The sequence below is a fragment of the Helianthus annuus genome, chromosome 9, assembly GCF_002127325.2.
Source record: "Helianthus annuus cultivar XRQ/B chromosome 9, HanXRQr2.0-SUNRISE, whole genome shotgun sequence".
Lineage (NCBI taxonomy): Eukaryota > Viridiplantae > Streptophyta > Magnoliopsida > Asterales > Asteraceae > Helianthus > Helianthus annuus.
The window spans coordinates 66,160,044-66,180,134 of NC_035441.2; the positions used below are offsets into that span (position 1 = coordinate 66,160,044).

General features: G+C 39.2%; 2 long non-coding RNA genes across 2 annotated transcripts; both read left to right on the top strand.

The window, feature by feature from the left end:
- Positions 1–8,916: 8,916 nt before the first annotated feature.
- Positions 8,917–10,815, top strand: LOC118481869. The gene is made up of 2 exons (XR_004866177.1): positions 8,917–8,999; positions 10,605–10,815. It is a non-coding gene; the product is annotated as an uncharacterized LOC118481869 (long non-coding RNA).
- A 3,534-nt stretch (positions 10,816–14,349) lies between these two features.
- Positions 14,350–16,420, top strand: LOC118481870. The gene is made up of 2 exons (XR_004866178.1): positions 14,350–14,612; positions 16,210–16,420. It is a non-coding gene; the product is annotated as an uncharacterized LOC118481870 (long non-coding RNA).
- The last annotated feature ends 3,671 nt before the right edge of the window (positions 16,421–20,091 follow it).

Below are 20,091 nucleotides of genomic sequence, written 5' to 3' on the forward strand. Positions count from 1 at the left end.
AAATACCATCCGGGCAAGGCCAATGTCGTGGCAGACGCCCTCAGCCGAAAGGACACTGTACCGAAGCGCGTGCGAGCATTGCAACTTACCATCCAGTCTAACCTCCCTACCCAGATCCGAAATGCTCAAGTCGAAGCATTGAAGCCGGAAAACATCAGAGCTGAGTCCCTGCGAGGATCGAGACAGCAACTAGAACAGAAAGAAGATGGTGCTTACTATGTAGCAGGGCGAATTTGGGTCCCTCTCTATGGAGATTTACGTGAACTCGTGATGGACGAAGCCCACAAGTCCCGCTACTCAGTACATCCTGGTTCGGACAAGATGTACCACGACTTGAAGACTACATATTGGTGGCCTGGTATGAAGGCCCACATAGCAACATACGTCAGCAAATGTTTGACTTGCGCCAGAGTCAAGACAGAGTACCAGAAGCCAGCAGGTCTCCTCCAACAACCAGAAATCCCGAAATGGAAATGGGAGCAAATTTCCATGGATTTCGTTACAAGGCTACCTAGGTCTCAACGCGGAAATGATACTATTTGGGTAATAGTAGATCGATTGACCAAGTCCGCACACTTTCTGGCCATTAAGGAAACAGACAAGTTTTCTACCTTGGCGGAGATTTACTTAAAGGAAGTAGTTTCAAGGCACGGAGTGCCAACCTCAATTATTTCCGACCGAGACGCTCGTTTTACTTCGGAATTGTGGCAAGCTATGCACAAATCCTTTGGCTCACGCTTGGACATGAGCACCGCTTATCACCCGCAAACGGATGGACAGTCCGAACGCACCATCCAGACCCTGGAAGACATGCTTAGAGCATGTGTAATCGATTTTGGCAAGAACTGGGAGAAGCATCTACCGCTAGTAGAGTTCTCCTACAACAACAGCTACCACACTAGTATTCAGGCAGCACCTTTTGAGGCATTGTACGGTCGTAAATGCCGGTCACCTCTCTGCTGGGCGGAAATCGGTGATAGTCAAATCACGGGCCCAGAGATGGTGGTAGATACAACGGAAAAGATTGCCCAGATCAGACAACGCATGGCGGCAGCTCGTGACCGTCAGAAAAGTTACGCTGACAAGCGTAGGAAACCTCTAGAATTCCAGGTCGGTGACCGGGTTCTACTTAAAGTCTCACCCTGGAAGGGTGTGGTTCGCTTTGGTAAACGGGGCAAGCTTAATCCGCGATACATTGGACCATTCGAAATCACCGAGAAGATCGGTAAGGTCGCTTACAGATTGAACCTGCCTGAAGAACTGAGTGCGGTACACAACGTTTTCCACATATCTAACCTGAAGAAGTGTTTGTCGGATGAAACACTTCTGATTCCTTTCAAGGAACTAACTATTGACGAACAGCTACACTTTACTGAGGAACCAATTGAAATCACTGATCGAGAGATTAAGATCCTCAAACGTAGCCAAATACCTCTTGTACGAGTCCGTTGGAACTCGCGACGTGGCCCAGAGTATACCTGGGAGCGGGAAGACCAGATGAAGCACAAGTATCCCCAGTTGTTCCCAAACGAAAACCCCAGCACTGAAGCTACAGCCGAATTTCGAGACGAAATTCCAAACTAACGGGGGGATGATGTGACACCCCGTTGAAACGTTTTCACTTACGCTAGCTTGACAGTGGCTGCCTTAACTTTCGGGACGAAAGTTCCTAAAACTTGGGGATAATGTGACACTTCGGATTTTCCCGGATAACCTTTCGATGTAACATGTATGTACGTAAACTATTAAGTGAAAAATTATGAATTGCTTGTTATTACGTGTTGGGTGCATATGTGTACGTACAGATATATATATATATATATATATATGTGTGTGTGTGAGTTATATTTGAGCCGAAACCTCAACCCGACCCGAGACCCGGAGTGGTCTCGAGTGAACAATGAACGTGGGCCGGTTTGGGCCGGTTAGGGCCTTGCAACCGAGAACCCAACCCGGAAACCCCTAAGCCCACTTGTGACATTATATAAACCAACCCTCCCCTCCCTTAACCATTTTTTACAACACTCTCCCTCACTCACTCCTTCTTCCTCACTAAACCCAAAAACCCTAGCAAACCAAGATCACTTTCTCACCCTCTCATCCCTCTCGGATCTAACGGTAGCATCAAGGCTCTCGGATTCTAGCTCGAGATCATCATTTGGAGCTTGGTTCATTGGTTCCTTGTACCCCTACTTCCAACCGGTTAGCATGAATATCTTCATAGTTGTTTTGCTTGTTTGTGCTTGATTGTTGATGTTGTTGCTATAAAATGCTTGTTTGATGATAAAAGTGGTTGCTTGAAATGATTTTGTGTCTTAATGAAAATGATCCGATTTTGTGTTAAATGGTTTGTTATTCGGTTAGTGCTAGATGCTTGTTTGGATGTTTTTGACCTAATGATATGCATGATTTGCTTGATCTCACGAGTTTTGATTAATGAGGAAACATGCTAGACTAGGAACCGAGAATAATGATACCGATTATGCTCAAATATGTTAAAACAGATTGTGTTAAATATGTGTTCTTTGATCTTAATATTTCCTTATAAAGAGCTTATGGTTTTGTGCTTAAAAGATGAATATTATGAATATTATGATGAACAGTTTGAATGCCATGAAATATTTTGAATATGCTTGTTTTAATCTGTTTTGATTGCAAAATAGACAAGAAAACATGTTAGTGGATATAGTACACAATTTACATGAAAATGCAATCCTATTGGTCAGTACATTGCAGGTTCTAGAAGAGTTTGTTGTGCACGTAATCACGGTTGCGAGTCGCAACCTTTGGTTGCTACTCGAGACCACACCAAGTCTTGTCGAGATCTCCCGGTTGCGAGTCGCAATCAACGCGTGTTGGATCCGGTTGCGAGTCGTAACCATTGCTGCTAAGTCGGAACCGCCGGTTGCGAGTCGGAACCTCTGGTTGCGGGTCGTAACCAAAACGTGATGAACCGAGACCTCGGTTGCGAGTCGTAACCTCGGTTGCGAGTCGCAACCAACCTTGTCTCGACTGGGCTATTTTGGTGTTATTGGGCTTTGACTGTTGGGCTTCTGTTGTCTGGGCTATGTGTTTGTGTGTTAGGGCTGACCCAATAACCCAACCGTTGTGTATTGCATGTTACACGTGTTTGCTATGTGTATTGCCATACGTGTTCGCTATGTGTTTACTTGTACCCGACTTGACCCATATTTGGTAACCATGTTAGGACGTGGTGACCAACATACTTGACCGGGTAAAAATATCTACCGAGCAACCCAAGGTGAGTTCACAACTTAAAAGCATGCGTCCCGGTGGTTTGGGACACGAGACTAGAACAACCCTATCCCCTTGTAAAAGGGGATACCATTCACTTTCCTTCCCTAGTTATTGGGAACAAACTTACTTTTCTTTCCCTTGTCATTGGGAAACCTTTTAGTTAATTACTGTTTATACGGAATGCAACCAAACGGCACTAAACGCAACTCTATCACTCAAGTCCCTACTACATAATACCGATTAGTCGCCGGGGCCAGGCGAACGGGTTATTAGTTGATAGCGCTATTTAGGTTTTACCAACCTCACATTATTCGATGGTATGGGATCGGTCGTGAACTAATGTACTCAGGCATCCGTCAATGATGATAGAACATTGACATCGGGGCATCCATCGGAAACGCAAACGGTTACCTAGTGTTCGGTATTGGAAAAACCGTTTAGTCGCTAACCTTTGGGGTAGCTCCCCATGGCATGTATAAACGGATAAATTAACTGGTGGAACAAGTTTTTGGTAATTAAAACTGGACAACTAGTGAACTCACTCAGCATTATTGTTGACCCCTTACTGCATGCTTTGCAGGTGGCCAGTGACTGGAGCAGCTGCATGGGATGTGTAGTGGTCGTCTGCCCGTGTGTTGGGCATTTATCATGCTTACCCTATGAACATTGTTTAAAACTGTGTATTTATGCTTCCGCTACTTTTTACTCTGAACTTAAAATATTAAACTCTAAACTTAACACTTACTAAACGTATGGTTAGTAAGTACTACTTAGTTATTAAATGTAATCGTTCAGTATGATTGATGGCTGGATCCTGGTCAGTCACGCCCTCAAAGCGGGTGTCATCCGCAGGTGGATTTTGGGGGTGTGACAAACTTTTTCTTTGCATTCGGAGGATTCTCATTCGTGTTACTTGGAGAAGTATCATCGTTTCCAGAATTTCCAGCTAATGCATACAAGTCGCTAAACGGATTCAAGAAAATATCATCCATCTTGAACGTTCCTGAAAAATCAGCAAACACTTAGAAAATTTTCAAAGTTTTGAAAAACAGTGATTTCGAGCGAAATCACCTATGAGCGAAATCAAACAAAACACTGTTCGAGCGAAATCAGAAAGTAGTTTTCGAGCGAAATCAGAAATATTTGATTTCGGGCGAAATCAGAAAGTGTCTCAAGAGTGAAATTAGAACTTATGTTCCTACGAGTGAAATCAGAATTTCTCTATGAGCGAAATCAGGTTTCGCTCCAAATGACCATGTGAATTTCGAGCGAAATCATCCTTTTCGAGCGAAATTAGCGATTGTCTTTACGAGCGAAATCAGGTTTTTATGTTGTTTTTACCATTTTTAATCTGAATTTTAACCTGATTCTTTCTAGGCTTTGTTAATTCTATGTTTCACACAATATACTCGAAATTCAGGCCATTTCAACCGTTGGAACTAGTTCAAATCAGAAAAGTATCAGAAGAAGAGAGTAGAAATGAGAAAATCCGGTAGAATCAAGCTGCTATGGTATGAACTCCTCGTCCTGAGCTCTGATACCACTTGTTGGACCGTGTGCGACCCTAAATAGTCAGTTTAAGGCAGTTCATCTTCGTATACAAAGGCGGAATCAATGTAAACAAAGTCACAACAACTTTTCCTTTCAATTTCCTTCTCTATTAATGCTTTCTGAGTAAATTTTGACAGCGTTTCGACACCTAACACATGACCTGATTTCGCTCCAAAAGTTACAGAATGATCACACATGGGTATATATAGTTGGTCTAATTTTGCTCCAAACAGTTGGAGCGAAACCCCATGTGACCATTTCGGGCGAAATCCCAAGATTACCTTTGGAGCGAAACCCCTATACTCCCTAGGAGCGAAATCACCTATCTAACACACTAAGAGCGAAATAGCAATGTTCTAATTTCGCTTCAAATGACACAAGTGTCATTTGGAGCGAAATTAACAATCTAAAACCTAATCTTGATTTCCGTGCTCCAATCTAACCTATCTAGACCTAAGACTCGATACAGACGCAGTTAACAGACATTCAATGCACCAACATGGTGAACTACTGCTGGAAGAAAATTCAGAAACCCTGCTTGAACCACTGTCTGACCCCTGGTCCAAAGAAGACAAAAAGGAAGAAGAAAAGAAGAGAGCTGATGAAGAAGGTGATCATCAATGTGACTATGCCATGATGGCTGCTGCTAAGGTATCACCTCAAGTTCTTGAAAAAATATGTTCAGACAAATGTATTGTTGCATTTGCTAACATCAAAGAGGTAAATGAAAACCTTAGAAATAAAATCTTATCTGATGAAGTCAAAATTGAAAAGTCATTAAAAGAACTTAGAAACAAATTGGCTGAAAAAGATAAAGAGATCAGCAGTTTAAAAGAAGAACAAAGCATAACCAAAACTCAACTCCAAACTATAGTAGAAAAATACCAAGTTTGCAAAAAGGAGTTGGAGTCTACCCAGATCACCTGTGAAAGATGGGTAGAATCTTATAAAGGGTATGACGTTATGCTTCAGAAACAGCTTAAAAGCAATGTCAAGTTTGGTATAGGACATAGAAAATATGATGATCTTGTAAACACTGCTGCAATACAAGCTGTTTCTTCTAAAATCAGACCAACCAACAAAAGTGGCCAAGAAGTTAAAATAACTGACAAACTTGGTAACAAAATTACTCTGGAAAGGTCTGTGGGATCTTCAACTTTTGAGGAGATTGAGAAATACCAATTTAAACCCACAAGGTCTGATGAGTGTGACATCCTGGAAAATTTCAAACCAATGGATTTCACAACCACTGATGGTGTAAAAGCTCCAAAAGCAAGGGTCATTCCTATCAAAGATATCCCAACAGAGGTTCAAAACTCTGTTGCAAAGGAATCTGAGAAAAGGAAGTAAAGAGAAAAGATTAAAAATCTGTTTTGTGATTTTTGTGAAAAGAGGAATCATCTAACAAAAGATTGTTTTCATCTAAAAGCACATGATCTAAACAAAACAAATGTCATTAATCCTGCTGAAAGCTGCACCATCTGTGGTAAAAGTAACCACAAAACTAAGGAATGTGTGTATCTCAAAAACTTTGATGAGAAGAAGAGAGAATACACTGCAAAAACATCCTTAAGTTCATCAGCATCATCTGTTAAATTCACCAAGAAACAACCACTGGTTCGTCCCTGTCCAAACTGCTGTCACAAAACAGCTGAACCAAACATCTGTTCAAAGGGATGTACAGGTGACTGATGCACCTCCAGCCAATCATTTCAGAAAAGGCAAGGACAAAGCATCATACCAAAGCATTCCACACGTTTATGAGGCTTACAAAAAGCCCTATAAACCAAGAGTGAACATGCATCCTTTTGGTTATCAACAGATGATGGGCCAAGATCCCCAATAGTGGTTAGAGAAAAACATTCTCAAAAATGTTCAAACCCTTGTGCTAACCACTGTCCATACATCAGCATCCATCCCAGACACTGTTGAGACCCCATCCAAAGCCCTGTTGGCTTTGGAGACCTTTATGAACTAATCCTTTTACTTCATGTGCATGGAGCTTCTGCATGCTTAGATAGGAGGCTCCAGACACATGACAGGATGTAAAGCCCTTCTTCAAGATTTCAAAATTCATGGAGGGGGTGATATATCCTTTGGTAATAATAGTAAAGGAAAAGTTCTGGGGTCTGGTACAGTAAAGTCTGGAAATGTAAAATTTGAAAATGTCAATCTTATAGACAATCTAAAATTCAACCTCCCGAGTGTGTCTCAAATGAGTGATAAAGGGATTGGCTCATTTTTCACTAAGGATTGTTGTAGGATTGTTGGACCAGAAATGGTTAATAAGATTGAAGCAATAATAAAAAAAGGCACAACTAAACTTGTTGCTCAAAGAAGTGGCAATGTTTATGTTGTTGACATGTCAAAAGAATGCCCCAGAGCTGATGCTTGTCTGTTCTCAGCTGCCTCTAACAAAGAGACAGAACTTTGGCACAGAAGACTGGGGCATACTAATCTCAAAACCATCACTGAAATCTCAAAAAATGGCCTTGTGAGAGGCTTACCACAAAAAATGTTTTCATGTCATGAGCGTTGTGTTTCTTGTTTAAAAGGAAAACAACATAAAAGCTCTTTCAAGCCCATTGAAGAGTCCAAAACAACCGAGTGTTTGCAAATGCTGCACATGGATTTGTTTGGCCCAGTGCAAGTCATGAGTTTCAAAAAGAAGAGATATTGTTTGGTTATTTGTAACACCCCAAAAACTCGAGTTCGTTAGCTATTAGTATGTTATCACGTTTAAAAGAAAGGAATGGAATAACTAGGTTATTAAACCTAGTTAAAAACTTGGTTAAAACAAATAGGTTATGAAATTGAGTTAAATAATGAGCAAGTAACAAACATGAGGGGTGGTTTTTGAATAAAGGGAAAGTCTAAATATAAAACAAAAATAAAAACCCCCAAACACACACACCTGGGGGTATGTGTGTTCGATCAGAGAAGAGAAAGAAAGGGGGAAACCCCTCATGAACCCTAATCAACGAAATTGGATGCGAATTGGGCTGAATTCGAACTTGCATGAGTCGAAATAGTGATTATCTAAGCAAGTTCTAGCCAAGGTAAGTCTTAATTTTCAGTTTTGATGAACAACCAAGGAGTGGGTTTTGTTAAATTCGTGGGTTTGATCTAAATCAGGATGAAATCTTGCTATGTTATCATGTTTAAGCTGAATCTTGGTTAAATTTTAGTTATCTAGTGATTTAGAATGAAACCCATGTTTATGAGTATGATAATGATTATGATGAGCATGTGTATATGGATTATTTTGATTATGTTGATGCATGTGTTACGTATTAGGTTTTGACAGTAATATGATGAAGTTGAAAATGTGATCTTGTTTGAATAAAAGGATTCATGAGGTGAATGTGGGGAGAATATGCTTAAATTGTTTGTACAATGTGCTTAAATGTTAGTGCGCACGCCAAGTGTTCGATGAAATTGCTAGATGAAGTTAGAAAGTGAAATTGTATGCAAGTTGTAAGTTTATATGTATAAAAAGCGATTGTTATGAAAGTAGTAGTTTACTAACTTGAAAAATGTGCCTTAGATGGAATTCGTACATGAATTCGGGTTGAAGGTATATGTTGGTCAAATTTATGCATTAGGAGCTTGTACATTGTGTTTGAACGGGTGAGGTTGCTATGTGGTCTACTAGTCCCTTAATTACGGTTAAAAGTGAACATGTACTAAATATACATAGCATATAACCTCACTAACCAAGGATGATGCTAGGATTATGCTAATTTGATTTTTATAAGACATGGTTGTCAAATGTAGCGTTATGAAGATATGAGTATGTAGGCATTAATTATGTGTTATGTGTGATAATGAATTTGGATTTCGAAGATATTAAATATCGTGGTTGACAAATTATGTCGTATGCATGTTAGCGAAAATCGTTGTTGGTAAGAATAGGTAAATATGTGTTAATTTGGATTACCCGATGAATTATGTGTGTTGGAAACGATATGAAGTTGATTAGATGTTTTAGTGTTTGATAGTAATGACTATGGAAAGTTAAGTATGAATTATGCGAATGATATGATTGTTACATGTACAAATGAGTATGCTAATATGAGCGTGGTTTCGATGAAATGAAAGTATAGTAATCACGTCGTGACGGACTCAAGCATGAAAGGATAACGGGTCAAGAAAAGGCGAGGAATCGGATACGAGCACGGACGTATAAGGTAAGTGATTCTGTAATCACTTCTTATGTTCGGTTAGGTGATATGGCGTTTTGATTAATTAAACATGATGGTTGAGGTCAAATATGTGTCGTAGTCTTATGTCGTAAAGGATGGGATTAAGTTGACCAAAATGCCCTTGATGGGTATTTTGGGTAAACGATTTTAATAAGTGGTTTAGAAACAAGTTATACGATTAGTGTAATGTTTTGGACAAGTATGGAAGTGGAAAGTATGGTTTTGCTAGTCTTAGATCAATTAATGCGCAAATACCCATAACGGGTCAAATAATTAGGAAATGACAATAAGTCAATAGAGCGTAAGATAAGAATTTCCTTAATCCGGATGTGGGATTTTAAGTTCATATGATAGAATATGAATTTACAAGCATGTAGGAAGAAACGGGAGGTTAAACGGGTAAACGGTTCAAAAGTTATGCGCGTTTTAGTGCGTACGGACGACGAAACGGAGCTGAAGAAAAATGCAAAATCTAGAGGGCGTCGCCGACGGGCATGGGGGCGTCGCCGACGGGCTCTAGAAAACCAGTTTTTGTGCTGACGGGTTAATTACCTGTCTACGGGTTTTTGGGCTACGGGTAAATGCAAGGCCCGTCGCCGACGGCCCTAGGGGCGTCGGCGACGGCCTTCCCAAGTCCCAAAAGCTGAAATCTTGTTATTTAAGTTAATTTATGTACCGTGGGCTTCGGTTTGATATCCGTGGACTACGGTGGACTTTCCAAACATGATTTTGATGGTTCCTTAGATGTTTATGGGCTATAAAGCTAAGTCTAAGACCCATGTTAGTGATGTATGATTATGTAAGAGGTACGCGTGATCTAGTACGTGTTTGTTAAAGTATGTACGTATGTAGATGTGTATGTATGCATGTATAAAGATATGTACGAGTGTATGCATGTACGTAACGATGTAGGAAGGGTATGTATGTATGTAGAGGTGCATGTACGTATGCATAAAGATAGGCATAAGCATATGCGTGGATGTAAAGATGTAAGAAAGGTATATACGTATGAATGTCTTTTGCGTTTAAATGTATGTATGTTGGTGTGTAGGTAGGTAGAACGTATGTATGCGTTTAGATGAATATGGGCTCACGAGGGGATCCATACACGAAGGTATGCACGTATGTAGGTTTGTGTGAAGGCATGTAATAAGTATGTATGTATGTATGTATATATGTATGCATGTATGTATGTATGTATGTATGTATGTATGTATGTATGTATGAATGTAGGTATGTATGTATGTAGGTAGGAATGGATGTAATTAGGTATGCACGTACGTAGGTACGTACGTATGTATGCAGGTACGTATGTAGGACAGTTGCTATTTGTGACCGTAAAGGTATGTATCAGTTTGTATGAAAGGTATGTACGCATGCATCTAATGAAATTGAGTACTAACGGTAATAGTTGCATGCTTGGTGAATGAAGTGTAACGCAGGAATACCAAAGAAGTCTCACTACAGATCATATGATCAGGATGGGAAAGCTGGGATGTAAAGAGTTAACGAAACGAGAAGTAAACGTGAACAAACCTTGTATGTTTATAACGCGTACTAATGATGTGAAATTTTATGTGGTGAGCGCAGGTAGTACCAGTCATGAGGATATCCAAGGATTGGAGATCGAAGATCGAGTCACTAGAGAGATTGTACGGAAACGTTGATGTACATAATGTAGTAAACATAAGCTATGTTTTTAACTAGTAAATAAGAGGATGACGGATTTATGAGAAAGAACTGTGTTAAAGTTAAATCTTAAATAAGTTGAGGTATTTATAGTGAAAGAAATTTTATGGTACGTGTTTCCGCTGCGACTTTTGACAAATACGAATTAGGGCGTAACAAGTTGGTATCAGAGCCCTGGTTTGAGAGAATCAAGTAATAGAAAGTAAATGCTTGAACTCAAACCGGTGTGCTCTCGTAATCAAGAACCCGTACAATCCAAGACTCGATCGAGGCCTAAATGCAAAAGCAAATGTAAGTATGTATTAGATTACGTATTTGAAGGAAACTAATAGTATGTTATGTGCAAGGTAAGCTTAAGAGTTTGAAGAGGATGATCCGTGAATGCATAATAGGATGAACGCTAAGGCGGGCAAAGGTGCAAATAGGCAAATTAACCCCAGGTACACACTACTAACATGTATGAGTATCGATGTCAAAAGAAAAAGGAAGGGGTCTCCTTGGGAGGGTAATTATTAAACGAAAGACAATGATGTGGTCTTGGGGAAGTTTTAGAAATATGCACGAAACTGAAACCCATTTCTCGGGCATAAGGCGATGATTACACGAAGGCACGAAATTAGTGTGTGAATTGCGCACCTGGCCAGTACGCAAGAAGCATATGACGTTCGTGAGACCGTGGCAATTATTGCAGGTATGTCCGGTAGAACTGGGTAGCAGGTGGGCGCTATGTTGTAGCGAATGCAAAAAAGCAAATCCATTGCGGATTTGGTTATGCTAACGAAGGTTATGAAAAGTTATGCGAGTCGACCGGTTCTAGCGAACGAGTCGAATAAGAATAAGCTACCATCCGTTTTTAAACGGGTGATTTTGAATGCTCTAATGAATGCTAGAAGCTTAATCCGTTATACGGATTGAAAGAAGAAGTTATGATTAAAAGCGAAAGACCCAGTTATTTGGGTAGTGGAATGTGTATGCTTAACTCTCGTTGAGAGTGTTTATGCCAAACCCAGTTATTTGGGTAGTGGAATGTGTATGCTTAACTCTCGTTGAGAGTGTTTATGCCAAACCCAGTTATTTGAGTAGTGGAATGTGTATGCTTAACTCTCGTTAAGAGTGTTTATGCCAAACCCAGGTATTTGGGTAGTGGAATGTGTATGCTTAACTCTCGTTGAGAGTGTTTATGCCAAACCCAGTTATTTGGGTAGTGGAATGTGTATGCTTAACTCTCGTTGAGAGTGTTTATGCCAAACCCAGTTATTTGGGTAGTGGAATGTGTATGCTTAACTCTCGTTGAGAGTGCTTATGCCAAACCCAGTTATTTGGGTAGTGGAATATCTATGCTTAACTCTCGTTGAGAGTGTTTATGCCGAAATCCAATTATTTGGGTAGTCGAATGTGTATGCTTAACTCTCATTGAGAGCGTTTATGCCGAACCCCATTTACTTGGGTAGTTGAATGTGTAAGAAAGAAGAAAGCTCCTATATGAATAGAACTAAAATGAAGTAATTATGATTCGACAACTAAGATGACTAACCTTAAAACCTTGTTGCTGAAGGTAGGTAAAACTTTAAGTTTTTGTTAAACACATGTAAGAAAGAAAAGGTAAGAATGACATGTTTGAAACCGCTAGATGGATTCAAACATAGAAGGAATGAAGGGTATGAATGTTACGTTTAAATCCGTGGGACGGATTTAAAACATAAAAGGATGTAATGAATGCCTTTATAAGTAAGCATTAATATAGGTTTGAATATATAGGGACGATGAACTATTACTAGTCGGTCAAGGAAATGAGAAGGTTACGTGGAAGTATGGCATGGGAAGTATAGATTTGTTAAGAAGAAGTCAAACATGATAGGTGTATGTATAAATGGAAGTGAGAAAGGAAGTATCATTAAGAAATGCTAACCCTGATGCTCGGCTTGTTGGCCATGTTCATTTGAACAAAATGAAAGATGGCACATGATGAATGAGTAGTATAAAGTAAATTGATTTATTTTGATTAGCAAATATATGAATGTGATATGCTTAAATAGGGAGTTAGAAACAAGCCGCGTACTTAGATTTGTACAATTTATAATTATAAACAATTGGAATAAATTCGATGAAAGAAACGTAGTAATGCTATGTGTTAAGGGCTAGTATTATAAAGTAAAAGACACTAATAAGAGCTCTGGAGAAGAGTCGGACATAAGTATAATTATGAAAGTAACTTACTTAATATGAGGGCATATGAACGATGTGTACAATTACGTTCATGCATGAATAAAACCTTTGCAAAGGTCCCGAATGCGCTTAGGTTGTAGTAAGTATAGTGAATGAACAACCTGAAAGGGGTAAGAGTATAATTGGTCTAGTTTGAATGAGAAAGGTTTCGGGGACGAAACCTCATTTAAGGGGGATAGACTTGTAACACCCCAAAAACTCGAGTTCGTTAGCTATTAGTATGTTATCACGTTTAAAAGAAAGGAATGGAATAACTAGGTTATTAAACCTAGTTAAAAACTTGGTTAAAACAAATAGGTTATGAAATTGAGTTAAATAATGAGCAAGTAACAAACATGAGGGGTGGTTTTTGAATAAAGGGAAAGTCTAAATATAAAACAAAAATAAAAACCCCCAAACACACACACCTGGGGGTGTGTGTGTTCGATCAGAGAAGAGAAAGAAAGGGGGAAACCCCTCATGAACCCTAATCAACGAAATTGGATGCGAATTGGGCTGAATTCGAACTTGCATGAGTCGAAATAGTGATTATCTAAGCAAGTTCTAGCCAAGGTAAGTCTTAATTTTCAGTTTTGATGAACAACCAAGGAGTGGGTTTTGTTAAATTCGTGGGTTTGATCTAAATCAGGATGAAATCTTGCTATGTTATCATGTTTAAGCTGAATCTTGGTTAAATTTTAGTTATCTAGTGATTTAGAATGAAACCCATGTTTATGAGTATGATAATGATTATGATGAGCATGTGTATATGGATTATTTTGATTATGTTGATGCATGTGTTACGTATTAGGTTTTGATAGTAATATGATGAAGTTGAAAATGTGATCTTGTTTGAATAAAAGGATTCATGAGGTGAATGTGGGGAGAATATGCTTAAATTGTTTGTACAATGTGCTTAAATGTTAGTGCGCACGCCAAGTGTTCGATGAAATTGCTAGATGAAGTTAGAAAGTGAAATTGTATGCAAGTTGTAAGTTTATATGTATAAAAAGCGATTGTTATGAAAGTAGTAGTTTACTAACTTGAAAAATGTGCCTTAGATGGAATTCGTACATGAATTCGGGTTGAAGGTATATGTTGGTCAAATTTATGCATTAGGAGCTTGTACATTGTGTTTGAACGGGTGAGGTTGCTATGTGGTCTACTAGTCCTTTAATTACGGTTAAAAGTGAACATGTACTAAATATACATAGCATATAACCTCACTAACCAAGGATGATGCTAGGATTATGCTAATTTGATTTTTATAAGACATGGTTGTCAAATGTAGCGTTATGAAGATATGAGTATGTGGGCATTAATTATGTGTTATGTGTGATAATGAATTTGGATTTCGAAGATATTAAATATCGTGGTTGACAAATTATGTCGTATGCATGTTAGCGAAAATCGTTGTTGGTAAGAATAGGTAAATATGTGTTAATTTGGATTACCCGATGAATTATGTGTGTTGGAAAGGATATGAAGTTGATTAGATGTTTTAATGTTTGATAGTAATGACTATGGAAAGTTAAGTATGAATTATGCGAATGATATGATTGTTACATGTACAAATGAGTATGCTAATATGAGCGTGGTTTCGATGAAATGAAAGTATAGGAATCACGTCGTGACGGACTCAAGCATGAAAGGATAACGGGTCAAGAAAAGGCGAGGAATCGGATACGAGCACGGACGTATAAGGTAAGTGATTCTGTAATCACTTCTTATGTTCGGTTAGGTGATATGGCGTTTTGATTAATTAAACATGATGGTTGAGGTCAAATATGTGTCGTAGTCTTATGTCGTAAAGGATGGGATTAAGTTGACCAAAATGCCCTTGATGGGTATTTTGGGTAAACGATTTTAATAAGTGGTTTAGAAACAAGTTATACGATTAGTGTAATGTTTTGGACAAGTATGGAAGTGGAAAGTATGGTTTTGCTAGTCTTAGATCAATTAATGCGCAAATACCCATAACGGGTCAAATAATTAGGAAATGACAATAAGTCAATAGAGCGTAAGATAAGAATTTCCTTAATCCGGATGTGGGATTTTAAGTTCATATGATAGAATATGAATTTACAAGCATGTAGGAAGAAACGGGAGGTTAAACGGGTAAACGGTTCAAAAGTTATGCGCGTTTTAGTGCGTACGGACGACGAAACGGAGCTGCAGAAAAATGCAAAATCTAGAGGGCGTCGCCGACGGGCATGGGGGCGTCGCCGACGGGCTCTAGAAAACCAGTTTTTGTGCTGACGGGTTAATTACCTGTCTACGGGTTTTTGGGCTACGGGTAAATGCAAGGCCCGTCGCCGACGGCCCTAGGGGCGTCGGCGACGGCCTTCCCAAGTCCCAAAAGCTGAAATCTTGTTATTTAAGTTAATTTATGTACCGTGGGCTTCGGTTTGATATCCGTGGACTACGGTGGACTTTCCAAACATGATTTTGATGGTTCCTTAGATGTTTATGGGCTATAAAGCTAAGTCTAAGACCCATGTTAGTGATGTATGATTATGTAAGAGGTACGCGTGATCTAGTACGTGTTTGTTAAAGTATGTACGTATGTAGATGTGTATGTATGCATGTATAAAGATATGTACGAGTGTATGCATGTACGTAACGATGTAGGAAGGGTATGTATGTATGTAGAGGTGCATGTACGTATGCATAAAGATAGGCATAAGCATATGCGTGGATGTAAAGATGTAAGAAAGGTATATACGTATGAATGTCTTTTGCGTTTAAATGTATGTATGTTGGTGTGTAGGTAGGTAGAACGTATGTATGCGTTTAGATGAATATGGGCTCACGAGGGGATCCATACACGAAGGTATGCACGTATGTAGGTTTGTGTGAAGGCATGTAATAAGTATGTATGTATGTATGTATATATGTATGCATGTATGTATGTATGTATGTATGTATGTATGTATGAATGTAGGTATGTATGTATGTAGGTAGGAATGGATGTAATTAGGTATGCACGTACGTAGGTACGTACGTATGTATGCAGGTACGTATGTAGGACAGTTGCTATTTGTGACCGTAAAGGTATGTATCAGTTTGTATGAAAGGTATGTACGCATGCATCTAATGAAATTGAGTACTAACGGTAATAGTTGCATGCTTGGTGAATGAAGTGTAACGCAGGAATACCAAAGAAGTCTCACTACAGATCATATGATCAGGATGGGAAAGCTGGGATGTAAAGAGTTAACGAAACGAGAAGTAAACGTGAACAAACCTTGTATGTTTATAACGCGTACTAATGATGTGAAATTTTATGTGGTGAGCGCAGGTAGTACCAGTCATGAGGATATCCAAGGATTGGAGATCGAAGATCGAGTCACTAGAGAGATTGTACGGAAACGTTGATGTACATAATGTAGTAAACATAAGCTATGTTTTTAACTAGTAAATAAGAGGATGACGGATTTATGAGAAAGAACTGTGTTAAAGTTAAATCTTAAATAAGTTGAGGTATTTATAGTGAAAGAAATTTTATGGTACGTGTTTCCGCTGCGACTTTTGACAAATACGAATTAGGGCGTAACATTATTGTTGATAACTTCTCTAGGTTTACATGGACCTTCTTTTTACACTCAAAAGATGAGACTGCAGGCATTTTGCAAGACTTTGTGACACAGGTTGAAAAGCAATTTGACCTTCTAGTAAAAGTCTTCAGGAGTGACAATGGCACAAAATTCAAAAATAAGGAGTTGGATGCCTTCTGTGTGAAGAAAGGGATTGTAAGGCAGTACAGCATCCCTAGAACACCAGAGCAGAATGGGGTTGTTGAAAGGAAGAACAGAACATTGATTGAGGCTGCCAGGACCATGCTTGCAGATTCAGAAAATTCATCACCAGACTATGGGTATGAGATCATCATTCCTCAACAAAAGTCTGCCACAATGGGAAGAGCAGCAGATGTCCAAAACAGCTGTTAAAGCTCAACCACTGCTACCTCAACAGTTGTTGACCAAAGTAGCCCACTAACCACTGCTTCCACATCATCAAACAGTACTGACAAAAGTCCTCAAATAGTGGATCAAAGTCAGTAGGTGTCCACACCTTTACCTCGTATGCCACCACCTTTTGAAGCCACTACTAGGTCATCAAAGTCACCAGCAGTGGTTAGCTCAGATGATACACATCTGCAGCCTTCAAATCATTGGCAACATCAATGAAGGGGTGCTCACAAGAAAGCAATCCAAAAACATTTGTCTTTTTGCAGGTTTTCTATCACTCCATTAGCCAGTAAAGTACCAAGAGGCACTGAAAGACAACAGTTGGGTAGAAGCCATGCAAGAGGTGCTCCAACAATTTAGAAGACAACAAGTATGGGAGCTTGTTCCATTGCCAAAAGGTGTGAGCCCTATTGGCACAAAATGGGTCTTCAAAAATAAAACTGATGAACGGGGTATTGTTGTCAAGAATAAAGCCAGGCTTGTGGTTCAAGGTTACAGACAGGAAGAGGGCATTGACTATGATGAAACATTTGCCCCTGTAGCAAGACTTAAAGCTATCAGACTCTTTCTAGCCTTTGCTGTCAACCACAACATCAAGGTGTATCAAATGGATATCAAATGTGCATTCCTCTATGGTAAGATTCAAGAGGAGGTTTATGTTTGTCAACCTCTAGGTTTTGAGGATCCATTTAATCCAAATCATGTCTACAAGCTAAATAAAGCTTTGTATGGCTTGAAACAAACACCAAGGGCCTGGTATGAAACTCTGTCCACCTTTTTACTTTCCATTGGTTTCACCAGAGGCAGGATTGATAAAACACTGTTTTTAAAATGGAGAGGGAAGGATTTGATGATTGTCCAAATTTATGTGGATGACATCATTTTTGGAAGCACATGTAATAAAATGTGTGAAGAGTTCAAGCAACTCATGACAGCTGAGTTTGAAATGAGTGCAATGGGTGAACTCCAGTGTTTTCTTGGTCTCCAAGTAAGGCAGCTGCAAAATGGTACTTTTATCCATCAAGGCAAATATGCCAAGGAACTTTTAAAGAAATTTGATATGGATGATTGTAAACCATGTAGTACACCCATTGCAACCAATAAATTGGTCATGTCTGAAGAAAAAGATGATTTGGTTGATGAGACCTTATATAGAAGCATGATTAGGTCTTTATTGTACCTAACTGCATCTAGACCAGATATCATGTTTGCAACATGTGTCTGTGCAAGATCCCAATCAGCCCCTAGAAAGTCAAACCTTATTGCTGTAAAAAGGATATTCAGATACCTCAAAGGTGCTCCCACACTTGGTATCTGGTATCCAGCTGATGGTAAAATTCAGCTTTCAGGTTTCTCAGATAGTGACTTTGCTGGATGTGATAAAACAAGGAAGTCCACTTCAGGAGGGTGCCAATTTCTAGGCAATTGCTTAGTATCTTGGTATCACTGCCTTGAAGACACCACTCATGTTGGATAGCCAGGCAGCAGAAAATATCATCAAAAATCCAGTTTCCCACTCAACCACCAAACACATCGACATTAGACATCACTTTGTGAGGGATTGCTATGAAAAAGGTTTGATTTCTCTGCATCATGTTCCAACTAAAGATCAGCTGGTAGATGTGCTAACCAAAGCATTAGACACATCCACCTTTGAAAGCTTGATCTCTAGGATTGGCATGCTAAACAAGGAATAGCAGGCAAAATCCTGTTTTTCTATGAATAAAAGCATTAAAATGTTTTCAGAAAATCAAAAATCCATCCTTAAAAATAGCTAAAAATGAATTTTTCATTAAAAATCCTAAAAGCCTGCCATAACCACTGATGGGTTCAAAAGTCTGCTCTACTTCAACCATCTGCCCACTGCTGAAAGTCATCCCTGTTCTCATTTTCCTCTGATAAGCACTGATGTTCAAAATCAGTGTTGTATCCACTGCTGTGCTATCCACTGATAGTTAAAAGCATCCACTGTTCTCCATTCCCGTTACAACTACTGTCTTCACCAGTTGTTTTCACAGAAAGTACCGTTCAAAAGTATTGTCCTTCACTTCACCAGGGGATGGCATGCGGACAGTACATAGTGGTCAGATCTTTTGTAACCGCTGTCACGTCAGCATTTCACTTTTCCTCCATAAAACCCCCTTTCAAAACCCAAAACAGGGTTTCACTGTCGAATTGAATTCTTAAAAGTTCTCTTCTCAAAGCAGTTTCCATCACATTTCATCAAGTTTCTTCTCAATCTCATTTTCGATTCTCATCGTCAAAATGACAAAATTGAAATCATCCGTAAAATCTTCTAAATGGGCCTCTCAAAAGGCTACCTCCACAGAAATCCCACACAAACCGTCTCATAATCTTCTGGGTCTTCTCACAAAACCCGGCACCATCGATACATTTGATTCCGTCCTCGATATGCTCAACGCATCAAAGTACAAAACATTGTTAACCGCTGATGCACCCATTTACCTACAAACTCAGAGAGAGTGTTGGAAAAATTGTACCCTTGAGGCACAAGGAGAAGATGCCATAGCCATTAACTCTACTCTGCAGAAGAAAGCAGTCCGAATCACACCGCAATCCATATCAGAGGTCTTTCAGCTCGATGATCTGGAAGGTAAACTTTCTTTCCCTAAAAACGGGTTAAAAATTGACTTCATTAAGCGAGGGTATGCAGACACAATGATGAAGAGGGATACCTTACAAAAAGGTTTCTTCCCTTCTGCAACACGATTTTTATTCCATACCCTCGTCATGTGTGTTTCAAATAAAACCACTTCTTTTAATGAAATACGATTGAAGATTCAAAACCTGGGATATGCTATACTTCAAGAAGAAATTTTCAATTATTCCCATGTAATCTTCAATGATCTGGTTAAAAATGTTGAAACAAAATCATTTTTACTGTTTCCAAGATTTTTGAGTTATTATTTTGAGAAAAAATTCAGTAAAGATGATATTGTGGTAATAAACCAAGGTGACTCTTTTCAGATAAACAACTTAACTGCTGAAACATTTACAAGAATGTCAACACCTTGCAAAACACAAGCAGAGGAGCCTGAGCAGACTTTAGCAGCAAACACTGCTCCTCAGGTATCTGCTGCTGAGCCCACTGCTCAAGGTGATCAAGGTAGCCAACCAACTGCCTTGAAACCCACACCTAAAATCACCAAAAAGCCACAGAAAAATAAAAATCAAAAACCCCCCAAACCCAC